General features: G+C 52.8%; 1 protein-coding gene across 4 annotated transcripts in view; it reads right to left on the bottom strand.

Annotated features, from left to right (window-relative positions):
• Window positions 1–15,273, bottom strand: part of GJC2 (gap junction protein gamma 2) — a 43,276-nt gene that overhangs the window by 23,098 nt on the left and 4,905 nt on the right. For 2 of the 4 annotated variants that reach the window (XM_064162396.1, XM_064162397.1), the window contains exon 3: window positions 13,957–14,063. The gene's annotated coding sequence lies outside the window, so the exon portion shown is untranslated. The other 2 variants (XM_064162399.1, XM_064162400.1) reach the window with 2 other exon arrangements.

Here is a 15,273-nt window from a genome sequence, read left to right on the forward strand (position 1 = left end):
TGGACCTGTTGGAGTGAAGGTCACTGATGGGAGGCCTGGAAGTCCTCTGCTGAGGCCAGGCTGAGGAAGTTGGGGTTGTTCAGCCTGGAGAAGGCTTCAGGGAGACCTTCTGGTGGCCTTGCAGTGCTTAAAGGAACCATTCAGAAGGCTGAGGACAGACTTTTGAGCAGGGCCTGTTGTGACAGGACAGGAGGTGATGGTTTAAATTGAAAGAGGGAGATTCAGACTGGAGAGAAGGAAAAAAATACTTTACACTGAGGGTAGTAAAACACTGTCCCAGGTTGCCTGGAGAGATGCAGATGCCCCTTCCTTGGAACCCTTCCAGGTCAGGGCATCTGGGGTTCTGAGCAAATGGCTTTAGTTGCAGGTGTCCCTGCTGACTGCAGCAGGGCTGGACTTCTAAAGTCCTTTAAATCATAGAATCACAGAATGTCAGGGGCTGGAAGTGACCTCAAAAGCTCATCTGGTCCAGCCCCCCTGCCAGAGCAGGATCAGCCAGAGTGGATCACACTGGAATGCATCCAGATGGTTCTTGGATATCTCCAGAGAGGGAGACTCCACAGCCCCCCTGGGCAGCCTGTTGCAGTGCTCTGCCACCCTCACAGTGAAAACATTCCCCCTCAGGTTCACATGGAACCTCCTATGCCTCAACTTCCACCCATTGCCCCTTGCCCTGGCACTGGGCATCACCCAGCAGAGCCTGGCCCCAGCCTCCTGGCACTCACCCTGCACATATTTACAGACAGGAATGAGGTCACCCCTTAGCCTCCTCCTCTCCAAGCCCCAGCTCCTCAGGCTCTCGTCAGAAGGAAGATGTTCAACTTCCTTCATCAGCTTTGTGGCTCTGTGCTGGACTCTCTCAAGCAGCTCCCTGCCCTTGAACTGGGGGGGCCCAGAACTGCACACAATAGCTCCTTTTCACCCCAAACCATTTCACTGAGCCTCTCTGCTGTGCGATGGAAGGGGATGGATGAAACCTTCATCCCTGGGCAGCTCTGTTTTTGAACAGCAATTACTGGCAAGGAAGAGGCAAAAGCCTGCATTCCTCAGTGAAGGAATCCGGATGATGTCACCTCCTGCCTGGTGGCAGCAGCATTCCTGCCTTCCTCAGCTCCCTCTGGGCAGCCCCTGCCTTTGCTACACATGTTTGGTTTGGCTTGATTGTTGGAAGCTTCCCTTTAGAAGGAATAACAGCAGGATGGACTCTCCTACTGGAAGGCTTGCCCTGCACCAGCACATCAGCACAGGCCACAGGTTAATGGAGGCTCACACACAGCAGCCAACATTTTACTGCTGGTAGCAGGAATGTGTGTGTAGAGGGGGGTTATTTTTCTCCTGTGTGGAGCAATGAAGACTGAGAGATAGCAGAGACCTCATATAATAGGTGGCTTGCTGCTCCACCGAACCAGTTTCAACCAGATTTGCTCAGTTTTCTAGCATGTGTATCCTGTTTGGAAGCTCAGAGCTGTGCCTCTAATAACGCAGTTTCCCCTCCCTCCCTTCCTAGGAGGATACACCTAGGAGGATGCACCTAGGAGGATGCACCTAATAAGAGGAGGCTCAGAGGTGACCTCATTGCTGTCTACAACTACCTGAAGGGAGGCTGTAGCCAGGTGGGGTTGGTGTCTTCTGCCAGGCAAGCAGCAATAGAACAAGGGGACACAGACTCAAGCTGTGGCAGGGGAAGTCTAGGCTGGATGTTAGGAGGAAGTTGTTGGCAGAGAGAGTGATTGGCATTGGAATGGGCTGCCCAGGGAGGTGCTGGAGTCACCATCCCTGGAGGTGTTCAAGAAAAGCCTGGCTGAGGCACTTAGTGCCATGGTCTGGTTGACTGGATAGAGCTGGGTGCTAGGTTGGACTGGATGAGCTTGGAGGTCTCTTCCAACCTGCTTGATTCTGTGATTCTATGAATATATAAAGGAGAGGCCAAAGCAAGTCCAGAGAAGGGCACCAAAGCTGGTGAAGGGCCTAGAGCAAATGTCTTGTGAGAAGCATCTGAGGGAATTGGAGTTGTCCAGCATGGAGGAAAGGAGGTAGAGAACAGACCTTCTGGCTTCTTACAACTCCCTGAAAGGAGGTGGGAGCCAGGAAGAAGTGACAGGATGGGAGGAAATGGCCTCAGGTTGCCCCAGGGGATGTTTAGGTTCAACAACATCAGGAAAAATTACTTCCCCAAAAGGGCTGCCAAGACCTGGAGCAGGCTGCCCAGGGGAGTGGTGGAGTCCCCATCCCTGGAGGGATTTAGAAGCCATGGAGATGTGGTGTTTGGGGGCTGTGGTTTAGTGGCAACCTGGCAGTGCTGCATCAATGGTAGGACTTGGTGATCCTATAGAATACTTTTAGTAGGAAGTGAAATTTGATTCCAGAAAGATGTTTAAAGCAAGTCAGGATCTTTCCTAATCAATTATCCTGGAATAAACCAACCTTTTGCCTGGAAGGAGAGTCCCAGGAGATGTCTCTAGGAAAAGGGTTGCAGGGGTATGGAGCAATTGTGGGGGGATGTGGAGTCAGGAGCACGTGCACTGGAGTGGGTTCATCCTCAAACAGAAAAGATCTTTCTTAGTACCCTCCAAGACTGCTTTGGGTGGGATTTTAGTAGCCTAAACTTGGGTGTTCAACCCTGGAGAAGAGGAGGCTCAGGGCAGAGCTCATTGCTGTCTACAAATACCTGAAGGGAGGCTGTAGCCAGGTGGGGTTGGGCTCTTCTGCCAGGCAAGCAGCAACAGAACAAGGGGACACAGTCTCAAGTTGTGCCAGGGCAGGTCTAGGCTGGATGTTAGGAGGAAGTTGTTGTCAGAGAGAGTGATTGGCATTGGAATGGGCTGCCCAGGGAGGTGGTGGAGTTGCTGTGCCTGGAGGTGTTCAAGACAAGCCTGGATGAGGCACTTAGTGCCATGGTCTGGTTGACTTGATAGGGCTGGGTGCTAGGTTGGACTGGATGAGCTTGGAGGTCTCTCCCAACCTAGCTGAGTCTATGATTCTATGATCTGCCAACCTCTAAGTGCTGGTCTGGGGCACAGCTCACTTTCCAGCTCTTCTAAATTTCCCTACATGCTCTCAGGAACCAGGACCCAGAAACACTTCTTTCCCAAGATACAGCATCCCCTTGCAACACCTTCTTGCTACTTCACATCTTTAACTATCCTTAGAAATACCTTCAAATTACAGAATGGTTTGGGCTGGAGGAGACCTGAAAGATCATCTAGTTCCAACCCCCTGCCACTGCACCCCACTGTTCACCCACTGCTTCTTAGCACCCATGATGCTGGAGGAGGAAAGATGGACACAAGCCTAGGGGTTAGGAACTGATCATCAGTAAGATATCATGGCAGATGGACAAAGTGCTCTTTGTGCCCCAAGATCAATCCATTGTTGGCATCTTTACTTCTTTACTGTAAGAGTCACTGAGCACTGGAACAGGGTCCCCGGGAGGGTGCTGGAGTCTCCTTCTCTAGAGGCTTTCAAGGCCTGTCTGGATGTGTTCCTCTCTGATCTGAGAGAGATTGTGTGGTCCTGCTCTGGCAGGGGGGTTGGACTCGATGATCTCTGTGGGTCCCTTGAACCCCTAACATCTGTGATCTGAAGAGGACCAGCCTTGGACCTCAGCTGTGGGTCTGAAGGGAGAGGGACAGTCCTGCCCTTCAGTGGAAAATGCCAGCAGAGCAGGCTGGGGCTTTCTCAGTGAGACCCCTGTGAGGTTGGGTTACTCTGAATTCCACAGATGCTGGTGGGATTTCATTCAAGGCACTGATGCTGCTAAACCAGGAGTGACAGCACCGAGCTCCTCACAAGGGCGCAGTGAGAGGAGCGGCGATGGGGGAGGAAGGGAGCTGCCTCCTTATCGCTGGTACAGGCTCCTGCCCCGTGGCTGGGGCATGTGGAGGAGCTGGTTGGTTAAAAAAGAACACATTGAAGCAACTGGGTTTGGAGGTTTCCCAAGCTGATGCCTCTTTGCATCTGCTGAACATCTTGTTCTGCCAGGTCAGGGAGGCTGTCAGCACGGACAGGAGCCCCAGGCATCACGCTCTGGCTCGCTCGGTGCCAAGTGTGTCCTTCACTGGCCTAACAGCTGAATCTGGATGGATCCCCACTGTGCTGAGGGGTGAAATCACCTCTCCTTCCCCATGGGGACTGCAAGCTGCAGCAGCAATGCAGAAGGCCAAGGATTTCAAGCCCTAATTCAACCTCTTTTCCTCAGCAGGGCTTTCAGCACTGCTTGCTTGTTTTTAAGCACCAGAGATAAGAGGCTTCAGTGAAGGTCTCAAACCATACATAAACTGCAGCTTGGCAACAGAAACAGCCTCAAAGCACTCCCTGTAAATCCCTCAGTGGAGTTCACCCTCACCAGAACTAGGAAAACCTACCAGAGTGGCTCAAAAAGCACCCTGGGATGCCAGGAGGCTCCACAGTGACAAGATGGAGAAGAAAGAGAGATGTGTGATGCAAAACACGAGGAAGAAGTTCTTCAGCATGAGAGTGGTGAGAGGCTGGAATGGGTTGCCCAGGGAGGTGGTTGAGGCCCCATGGCTGGAGGTGTTTAAGGCCAGGCTGGCTGAGGCTGTGTGCAGCCTGCTCTAGGGTAGGGTGCCCCTGGGCATGGCAGGGAGGTTGGAACTGGCTGCTCCTTGTGGTCCATTCCAACCCTGACTGATTCTATGATGTAAAAGCTTGCAAGAAAGCAGCTGCTTGGAGCAGAGCTTCTGTCTCATCCTCCCAGCTCAGGGTCTCCATGAGAGCTCTGCTCAGGAAGGACTAAATAGATGAGGTCTATGCCCAACTTGTCCTGGCCAGCATGGGAAACCTCATAATGTGGTTGCTGTGTGAGACAGTGCTTTTTGCAGAGCACTGCTGGTTTCTCCCTGCTGCTCTCCTGGCCTCACCCAGCTCATCCTATTCTCCAGAGCATCCCTCTCTGCTATAGTCTTATTCATAGCTGGTATCTTGCAAACCATCTTCAAATATGCCCTGTGGACACCAGCAGTGCACAAAGCAGGAGACCAAAACCTCCTGCATTTGCTACCAGAGCTTCCCTGGAGTAGTTTTGGGTTGGAAGGGACTTCTAACAGTCATCTAGTCCAAATGCCCTGCAGTAAGCAGGGACATCTTCAGCTAGGACAGGTTGCTCAGATGACCTTGAATGTCTCCAAGGATGGGGCCTCCACCACACACCTGGGGAATCTGTTCCACCACCCTCAGAGTAAGGAACTTTTCCCTGATATTTCTCTGACCTCATAGAATAGAGTCATAGAATCAAGCAGGTTGGAAGAGACCTCCAAGCTTATCCAGGCCAACCTAGCACCCAGCTCTGGCCAGTCAACCAGACCATGGCACTGCGTGCCTCAGCCAGGCTTTGCTTGAACACCTCCAGGGATGGTGACTCCACCACCTCCCTGGGCAACCTCCTTAGACAGAAAGAGCCTCAGCAAGATACAACAACCCAGAGCAAACCAAATGGCAACCCAGAGAGCTGAAAAAGGGTAGGACTGGAGCAGCCCCATACAGGGAGTAGCCCCATACGGGGAGCAGCCCCAGCTATTTTCTTCTTGCCATGTGTCCTACCTGCCAAAAGTTCAGCAGTGCTGCAGCACAGCTGCCATCAGCCCCAGGCCAAAGGAGAAGGCAGATCCATCCTCCCCCTCTCCTGAAATCATGGCAGCATGAATCCATCCCACTACCCCAGGGATGTTCAGGAGAGCTTTGCCCTCGCATATGTGTGCTGGGACTGGATGATCTCGGAGGTCTCTTCCAACCTGGTTGATTCTACCATACCTAGGCTGTAGCAGCTGCCCCTCTCCTGCTTCACCAGAGCAGCAGTCCCCACTGCAGGCTCTGTCTGCCCTGGGCAAATCTCTGTGTCTCTTCAGCCCGCACCTGAGGCTGTAGCTGATCTCTTCTCACCCATCTCTCCCTGCCCCACAGCAAGAAAAGTGCTTTGTCCAGGCAATTTGCAGCCTGAGAGTGAGCACCTCCTGTAAGCCAAGCCACAACAAAGCCCCGTTGCAAAGCAGCCTCCCTCCGGGTGCCCTTGGAGAAGTGGCTACACGAGCAGCTCCTCCCAACTGCCCTGGCAGCTGGGCTCCAGCTAGCAGGGCTGCCCCATAGCCCCCCCAAACTGATAGCCTTAAACACCTACATGTCAGTAACCACAACCAGCCTGTGGGTTCAGCACAGGGGCTGGCCCTGGGAGACCCAAGCACAACTGCAGGAGTAGCCACCCTATCAAAATGAGGTTGTTTCTGCAAGAGGGATCGCTCTGCAGTGCCCCAGTGTCATCTCTTCTCCCTCTCCTCCCCTCCTCTCCTCCACCATCCCTTTGTTCTTATTAGCTTAGAATCATAGAATCAACCAGGTTGGAAGAGACCTCCAAGCTCATGCAGTCCAACCTAGCAACCAGCCCTGTCCAGTCAACCAGACCATGGCACTAAGCTTAATCTGTTTCGAGTTGAAACTCTCCAGAGCTGAGGCTGGCTCACATCTTCCCCGGGGCCAGGAGGTGCTCCCACCCCAGCGAGCAGGAGAGGGGAGCAAAGGGCTGCTCTCCTCTGCAGCAAGCCCCTGAGGGGCCTGGCAGCACTTGCATGGGCCACTGGGTCACCCAAACACTGCCAGGGTGGGAGAGACACTGTCTGCTCTTGCATCATGTCACTGAGAGTGGCCCCTCCCTGGGGCAGGGGGGAGCTGCCTGCCCTGCAAAGGAAAGGAGGGCACTCTTCTTTCGATGGACCCAGTTAACTATTTCTGTCTGGGAAGGCAGAGGAAAGGGCTGGGCAGAGCAGGAGCAGCACCATTGTCCTGGCAGGAAGAAAAAAAGAAAGGGGCCATAAAAACGTGCCTGAAGGAATTTGGCTCAGGCTCAGGTCTGAGCCACCATCAGCTTTCCAAACAGAAGCTTCCGGACCCACAGCAGGGGGTGGAGAGCATCGCTGAAGGTCGTGGGTTGGGTTAAATCTGCACTGACTCAGGAAAAGAGATTTAAGCACCCAAAGATACCCAAGAGCCCTGGCTGGAAGTCAAGGCACATTTGTGGAGCCTCTTCCTGTGCTTCTCACACAGAATGTTAGAGGTTGGAAGAGATCTCCAGGGATCATCGAGTCCAACCCCTCTGCCAGAAGCAGGATCACCCAGGGGAGTCTGCACAGGAGTGCATCCAGGCACACTTTGAAACCCTTAGAGGAGACTCCACAACCCCCCTGGGCAGCCTGTTCCAGTGCTCTGTCATCACCCCCACTGTAAAGAAGTTTCTCCTCATGTGGAGGTGAAATCTTCTATGTTCAAGTTTGTATCTGTTGCTCCTTGGCTTATTGCTGTGCACCACCGAAAAGAGACTGGCCCCAACCACTCGACCCCCACCTCTCAGATATTATTAATCAGATCCCCTCTTAGCCTTCTCTTCTCCAGACAAAATAGCCCTGGGTCTGTCTCTCTCCACAGGGGAGATGCTCAAATCTCCCAAACATCCTGTGTGGCCATCCAGCAAGAGCTGGACAGACAGAGCTGGGCACAGAGGAGCCAAATGAGGTTCCACAAGGACAAGAGCAGAGTCCTGCCCCAGGGGAGGAATCATAAACTGCAGCAGTACAGGCTGGGAGGTGACTGCTGGAGAGCAGCCCCAAGGAGAGGGACCTGGGAGTGCTGGGGGAGAACATCCATGGCACAGCAATGTGTCCTTGTGGCCAAGAAGGCCAATGGAGTACTGGGGTGTATTAGGAGGAGTGTGTCCAGCAGATCAAGGGAGGTTCTCCTGCCCCTCTGCTCTGCCCTGCTGAGACCTCATCTTGAATACTGCCTTCAGTTTTGGGCTGCCCAGTTGAAGAGGGACAGGGATCTGCTGGAGAGGGTCCAGTGGAAAGCTACAAGGATGATGAGGGGACTGGAGCACTGCCTGATGAGGAGAGGCTGAGGGACCTGGGGCTGCTTAGCCTGGAGAAGACAGAGGGGATTTATAAATGACTATAAACACCTGAGGGCTGGGGGTCAGGAGGGGGGGGACAGGCTCTGCTCACTGCTCCCTGGGATAGGAGAAGGAGCAATGGGTCTAAGTTGCAGCACAAGAGGTTCCAGCTCAACACAAGGGGGAACTTCTTTACTGTAAGGGTCCCAGAGCACTGGCACAGGCTGCCCAGAGAGGTTGTGGAGTCTCCTTCTCTGGAGCCTTTCCAAGGCCTGTCTGGATGTGTCCCTCTGTGATCTGTGTTAGATAGGATTGTCCTGCTCTGGCAGGGTGGGGGGGTTGGACTCAACGATTTCCTTGGGTCCCTTCCAACCCCTCATATCCTGTGATGCTTGTGGCATTCTGGTGGACTCTCTCCAGCAGGTCCCTGTCTCTCTTGCATTGAGGAGCCCAAAACTGGACACAGTATTCCAGATGTGGTCTCACCAGGGCAGAGTAAAGAGGGAGCAGAACCTCCCTAGACCTCATGTTTCTGGATGCACGCCAGGATACCACTGTCCATTAATATGCCATCAGCCAGCTGCTCACACATCCTCTCTGTGGCTTGCTGCTTTGCTGGCCTCCAGCTCATGTTTGAAAAGCACTTTGCACAGCACAGACACTCTTGTAAAGCCCTTGGCCAAGTGGCTGTTTGAGAAAGTCTTAGAAGTTGTGGTCAGAAATAACAAAGCAAAGGAGAATTGCAGCCTCAGGAGACATCGCTCAGATGCTTCTCAAAGTACACAGCGAAGGGACAAGAGGCAAACAGAGAAGTCCAGCTGGACACCACATAAAAACATCTCCATGACAAACACTGGCAGAGAGAGCTGATGGAATCTCCACCCTCAGAGATAACTCAACTGGACAGGGCCCTGGGCAGCTTCATCCAACATCAAACCTGGCCCTACTCCATGATCCCCTGAGGTACCTTCAGCCACTGCTGCTCTGCAGTTATACAACTCACGCTTGTGATTCCCAGCAGTGCCTTTTTGCCCAGCATCTCCCACACCTCTGCACTCACAGAAAGGTGGCATCCTCCCTAGGAGACTGCTCTGTTCCTGGGTGAGCAAGGAGACAGACCACTGTCTGCTCACAGAAGAGGCTGTGAAGGTCTCGGAGGATCTCCTCTGAGACCGTGCGGGATGCAAATCGCCCTGTACGTAGCCACATCGTGCCCTAGGGACAGCCCAGGACACCTGGCAAGCAGCCCCAGGGTTCTCACCCTCTGGATGAGCAGTCAGAGAGCTGATTGACCACCCCACAGCACTAAAAAATGCCACCAGGGCCCTCTGCAGAATCAGGGAGATAAACAACTCGCTCTGGCAAAGTTATAGGTGCAAGAGTTAAGAGACAAGCACAACTTACCCCCACATCTTAATTAGTGCACAGGATTCTTGTTTTCTCTCCATCTCCCCTGTCTTCTACTGCTACAAGCCCCAAGTTGTGATGATGATGAGCTCCAACCCCACAGCAGCTCCTCTCTTTCCTCTGCTCTTGGCAGCGAGGAGCAGAAAGCACAGCAGTTTACGTGACAGATCACCACCATCTCCCAGCAACAGACCAGGTCAAAGGGATCTGGGCAGCCTTAAAAATGACCCTCGAGCTGCTTGGATGAACTCTGGCTGGAAAAGCTCCAAACAGCCCATAAATCATGGGAGAGGAGAGTCCTCTGCAGGGCTGGGACCTGCAGAAACGGGGTGCCTGGCGTGGTCCACCTCCGCAGCGCGTTACTGGGGAAGGAGAGGTCTCCTTGGCACACACCAGAAACCTGCTTCTGGTATTTTGGCCTTGGACCACGCCCAAGGACTGCCTCGGAAATAGCTCTCATAGCTCCCAGGAGGAGAAGGTGCAGATTGCCTACCACCAGCATGCCCCTTTCCCCAGTTCCCACCCTGGCTGTGACTCACTTGAGCCGGGCTGCCTTGGACTCCCTTCCTCCGCCTTTCCAAGGCAGCCTTGGACAGAGGACAGGTTGCCCTCCCGTGGCATGTTAAGGTAATCTGGGTGAAAGGAGAAGGTGCCTGAGGCCTCCTGAGACTTAAGGGGCCTGTTCCCATCTGTTTAGGGTGTGGGGCTATTCCCACACACCCCTCCCGGGAGAGGGCACAGCTCTCTTCCCTTAAGCACAGTTGAAATACATTTATGAAGCCAAGCTCCTGTGCTTGGCATAGATGGAAGAGGCATTTTGAGATGGGAGGAGACACCTCCTAAGGTATGGGTGAGAAATGTCTCCCTACCACATACAGGGCTCAACATAGACCAGAAGGAACCTTCCAGTGCCACTCTCAGGAGATCCCTTTGGACAAACGCTGGTTGCAACCAAGTTTGCTGTACCTGTAGCTGTGACGTGGGGTTGGGACAGACATAGCCAAGGGTCACCCAGCAACCACAATGCAGACCTTAGGGTTTTAGTGAGGGTGGAACCAATACAGGATCACAGTATCAGAGTATCACCAAGGTTGGAAGAGACCTCACAGATCATCAAGTCCAACCCTTTACCACAGAGCTCAAGGCCAGACCATGGCACCAAGTGCCACGTCCAATCCTGCCTTGAACAGCTCCAGGGACGGCGACTCCACCACCTCCCCGGGCAGCCCATTCCAGTGTCCAATGACTCTCTCAGGGAAGAACTTTCTCCTCACCTCCAGCCTAAATTTCCCCTGGTGTAGCTTGAGGAAATGCAACAGCATCTCTACATGACCTTCCTTTAAGGACCTGGAGGTGCTGCTGAGGGTAGAAGCAGGAGAAGGAGATCCCACCCCAGAGGAGCATCCTGTGTGTTTGGTAGACAACAGGAGAGTTTCCCCTGAAGCTAAGCCCTGGTGGGCTAAGAAGATGAGGCTGTGAAGGAGCAGGTTCAGACTCCTGCTGGTGGTGATGCTGCTGAGCTACTGCCCTCCCCATGCCTCAGTTTCCCCAGCAGGGCAGGAGAGAAAAAACCCTTTGTGAGGTGCTTTGAGATGCAAGGATGTGTGCTCACATCCTCAGCTATCATCTAAAACCAATACAAAAGCACCTTACAGAGAACATGAACTCATCAATGGACCTTTTGTCCATGGCTTAGAGATGCCAGCTGCAGAACTGCATCTTCTGCTGGGGTGAGCTCCCACAGATGCTGGTCTCTGCCCATGCTTTGTCTTTAAAAACCAGCTGCTGATGCATGAGCAGGTCCCACCTAAGCTGATGCTCCAAAAGCAGGCAGGCTGCAGACCCTAAAACATGTCTCAGAAACACATCCCAAGGGATCAAGAGCAGGACTAGCAGGAAAGCCAGACCATGAAGCATCTTCTTCCGTTCACCTCTGGTGCCCTGAGATGAGGAGGAGGTTTGGGATGGGGGCTGGACAGAAGGTCCCAGAGCACACAGGGGTTTTCATCAGGGAAAAAGTGATCTCTCAATTGTTTCACTGACTTTGAAGAAGGCCTCTAAGATCATCAAGTCCAACCCTCGACACCACATTTCCACACCTTTTAAACCCCTCCAGGAATGGTGACTCCACCACTTCCCTAAGTCGAATCCCTAACTCCCTGGAGGTGGAACTCCACTTCCCTGCACAACAGGGGATGATTTATGCCGGCACGAAGTGAGCCCAGAGCGAGGCCAAATAGGGATGTTTTGTCTCTCCCCGGCAGCAGGAAAGGCAGCAGGAGAACGTGGGGACCTGGCAAACACATTCCCCACCCCGGAGATGGGGAAAAGGTAAGAAGTGAAGAGCAGGGGGGAGCAGAGTGGGAGCAGAGGTGGCTCCAAGCAGAGGGAAGGGGATCTGTGAAGTGCTGGGAATCAGCCAAATGAAAACCATCTGCTGAAACACCAAAATAAAGCAGAGGAAAGGGGGAGAGGGGGGGGGAAAAAAACAAGCCACCAAACAAAAAGTAACATACGGAGAAGCTCTGGGCTGAGTCCTTGGCCAAAGGTCCCATCCTTGCCCGCGGTGGTGCGCAGAGCTGCAGGCAGTGCCCCGTCAGCTCCCCAGCTGCTGCTTCTCCTCCCCTCCTACTCCTTCCAACCCAGCTCTTCCCCTGCACCAGCCTGCAGACGATGACGTGGAGACCTCCACCAGGGAAGCTTTGCTCCTCCAAGTCTGACGCTGCAAACTCATCCTTCCCCGGGACACCGAAGATTTATTCCCCTTCCTTTTTGGATTTCATTTGCTTCTAAGCACACACCCCCCTCAAAAAAACAACGGCAGGAAGAGCAGTGTGGTGCTGCTTTCACCAGCCCAGAGCAATGCTCAAGGGGACAAACAAATAAGGGAATAATTGAAGTTGTCAGAAGAGTTTTAGGGCTAAGAACAGCACTCAGAGAGCTCCTGGGAGCAGGAGAGGCGGAAAGCAGAGGTGCTGCCATGGGATAAGAACAGCTTCCTTCTGGTCTGAGGTTCCTTTTGAGCAGAGTGAAACAGAAAGGAAAGTCTCTGCAAACTCAGCCTCTCCTGACAGCTACAGTGATCTGCTCCAGCAGCACTAACCTCCTTTGTCATCCCCCCCCCCCCCCCCCGATTTTTAGGTCCAAAAGACCATTCTAAAGCAGCCTTCATCGCTCCAGTTTCATGGGTATGGTATTTCATGGTCTCTGGGTGCTTCTGCCAGCCTCATTCCAAGTCCTTTCTTCATTCCTCTCCTCCCTTCCCACCCCTGTTTTGCCAGTCATGGGGACAGCTGGAAGCATCACCCTGCTCTGCAGACAACAGCTGGAAGAGAAAACAGCTGGAAGAGGACAGAGGGGACATTTTCCTCCCTGCTTAGCCCCTCCTGCTTTCTGCCAGAGGGTTTTGCCCCCACGCAGGTCTCTGTTTGCAGAGGTGGGGGCGATGTCACCCCACACTCCACCACCACAAGCGTGGCCCCTGTCTGGAGGCTGCGACCTTTGCCGTGCTGTTGGCTGCTCCTTGCCATCCCCAGCTCACATGATTCCATGGCTGATGTTTTCCTTCAAGGCCCTGTGCTGCCAGGAGAGATCTGGAGTCCAGGAGTCCAAATCAGAGAGGGTTTGCTCTCTGCTCTTAAAGAAAACCTTCAGCACTTCACAAATCCAGCATGAAGATGGTCCTAAACCTTTAAATCCTGTGGCTCTTCCACCTCCTAATCCTACAGGAACCCGATGCATATCCCTCAGCATTTCTTAAGTAGCATCCAGCATGTGAAACTACTCAGAATAACTTCTTTTCCCTGATTTTAAAAGCTGTTGTTCCTCCCCAGCACAGCTGGGATATGGCAGGCAAGTTCTCATCCTCTTATTTAGTTTTTCAAGTGTGGGGTTTTTTTTCTCTCCAGCTGCTTTCAGAGTGGAATGAGCTGGGAAACAGCCTGGATGACCATGCATGGGGGACGTGTTCCCAGGAGGGGTTTTCAAGAGGAAAATTAGCTTCTAGGATGCTCCAGGGATGGAGGAGGAGAAGGAGGGAGGAGGGAGGCATTGCCTCAGTGCTGGCTCCTGCAGCTACTGCTGCCCTTGATATGGTCACAAGACAAAAACCTCAGACCAAACTGGAGGTTTTCAAACAGGTTTTGAGCAAGAAACCACTTAAGGAAATCCTTTTGTAGGTGCCTGAATGAAAACCAACTTTTGATGAGCTCCTAAAAAATGCCAGCCTTGCTCTGTTTGGGACCTGGAGCCAAGTCTCCTTCAGCCTACTTTAAAGCAAAACTCTGCATCCAAATTTTAAAGGGGCTGCCCAGAATTTGAGTGGAGTTGGATTTAGACTCATAGAATGGCTTGAGTTGGAAGAGGCCTTAAAGATCATCTGGTTCCAAGCCCCCTGCCACAGGCAGGGCCATCAGTTCTGTAGTTTAAGCATAGATGTAACACAAAATGTTTTACAGGCATAAAACAAAGACCTCTCAAAGTCAACATTCTATACATGGGAATTACACCAAAAAACACTGAATATTCTCTCTATATATGTATAAATACATAGCAAGGGTCAATGAAGGAGTGACATCTGCCCCCAGGATGAGCAACAGAGCATCATTTGTCCCCAAACCCTCCTCTTCTCCCCACCAGTGACACCCCCAGAGCCATACCTTTCACAGCCAGGAAAAAAAGGTGCGTCCGAGCCGCAGGTCCTCACCGCATAACCAGAGACCTTCCCGGGGGGAGAAGCCCTGCAGCAGCACCACCAGCCACAGCTCTGCAACAAAGCCAAGGAGGAGGTGATTACCCCCCGGGCATCTCTCTGCCAGGCACAATACGGCAGCGTTTCAGTGCCCATGCTCAATGCTGTCATTGTCCCCTCCGGAGCCGTGGTTCCTGTGTGTGGTGGTACAGGGTGAAGCTTCTGCTCTTCTGCAAGCTCCCTAAACGCTTCCTCCTACCACTAGAGAGGAGCAGGAGACTTTGCTCTTGTCTCAGAGCGGGTTAACAGATGTGGGGAACAGAAGAGATCTCAGTTTTGCCTTGCCAAGGCTGTTCTGCTATTGCCTGGTGTGAGGTTCCTACAAGAGAGGAAGGAAACAGGATCTCAGATCAAGTGCATCAGAGGAACAAAAGTGATGGGAAGATTGGGCTGAGATCACAGAATGATGGAGGTTGAAAGATTACCTATTCCAACCCAGTGCCAAAACAGGGTCACCTAGGGCAGGCCACACAGGATCACACCCAGACAGGTTTGGGTGTTGACAGTGTCAAAAGACAGGAATGCTCTGGAAGGTCCTTTCCAAAGGTTTTGCATCTGAATCCTGCATCCAGGGGAAGAGCACACTGAGGACAGGGAGAAGGTCTTGTGGTTGCTACCATGCTGGCCAGGGCTAGTGGATGGGATGCATGTGAGGAGACTGAGTTGGGTCTGACCTTTCAGAAGAGAGAAGGGAAGTCCTTGTTGATTAATACAGCTATTAATAGGTGGGTGGAGAGAAAGCGGAGCCAAACTCTTCTCAGAGGCATCCAGGGACCAGAGAGGCAGCAGGTTTGCTGCAGCCCACATGATAAGAAGGCACAGAGGAAGAACCTACCTGTCTTTAGAAACACCAGAAACTCCTTCTCTACCACCTTGGTGGGCAGGACCAGGGCAATCAGGCTGGATTTCAGCCATAAGAAGAACAAAGAGCTCAGAGGCTCTATCACAGTGCCACCTGTTTCCTTTCACTCCTACCTGGCTGGTCTTTGTGGACTAAAAGCTGGTCCTGAAGCTGAAGGAGTGAAGCTACAGCATGATAGTCCTAAGAAGCAGCAGCACCCATCCTTTGGAGGGTGGATGGGGTGAAAAAAGCATAGTGCACCCAAGAAAAAAACCCAAACCCACATTATGTGTGGAAAAGCTGCTGTGATGGAGCTCCACTGCTCCCCGGGGTGCTGTGGAGGCAACACTTGGAAACCCAAGGCCAGGAGGAGGGAGCAGAAGG

The sequence above is a fragment of the Pogoniulus pusillus genome, chromosome 23 (assembly GCF_015220805.1).
Source record: "Pogoniulus pusillus isolate bPogPus1 chromosome 23, bPogPus1.pri, whole genome shotgun sequence".
NCBI lineage: Eukaryota > Metazoa > Chordata > Aves > Piciformes > Lybiidae > Pogoniulus > Pogoniulus pusillus.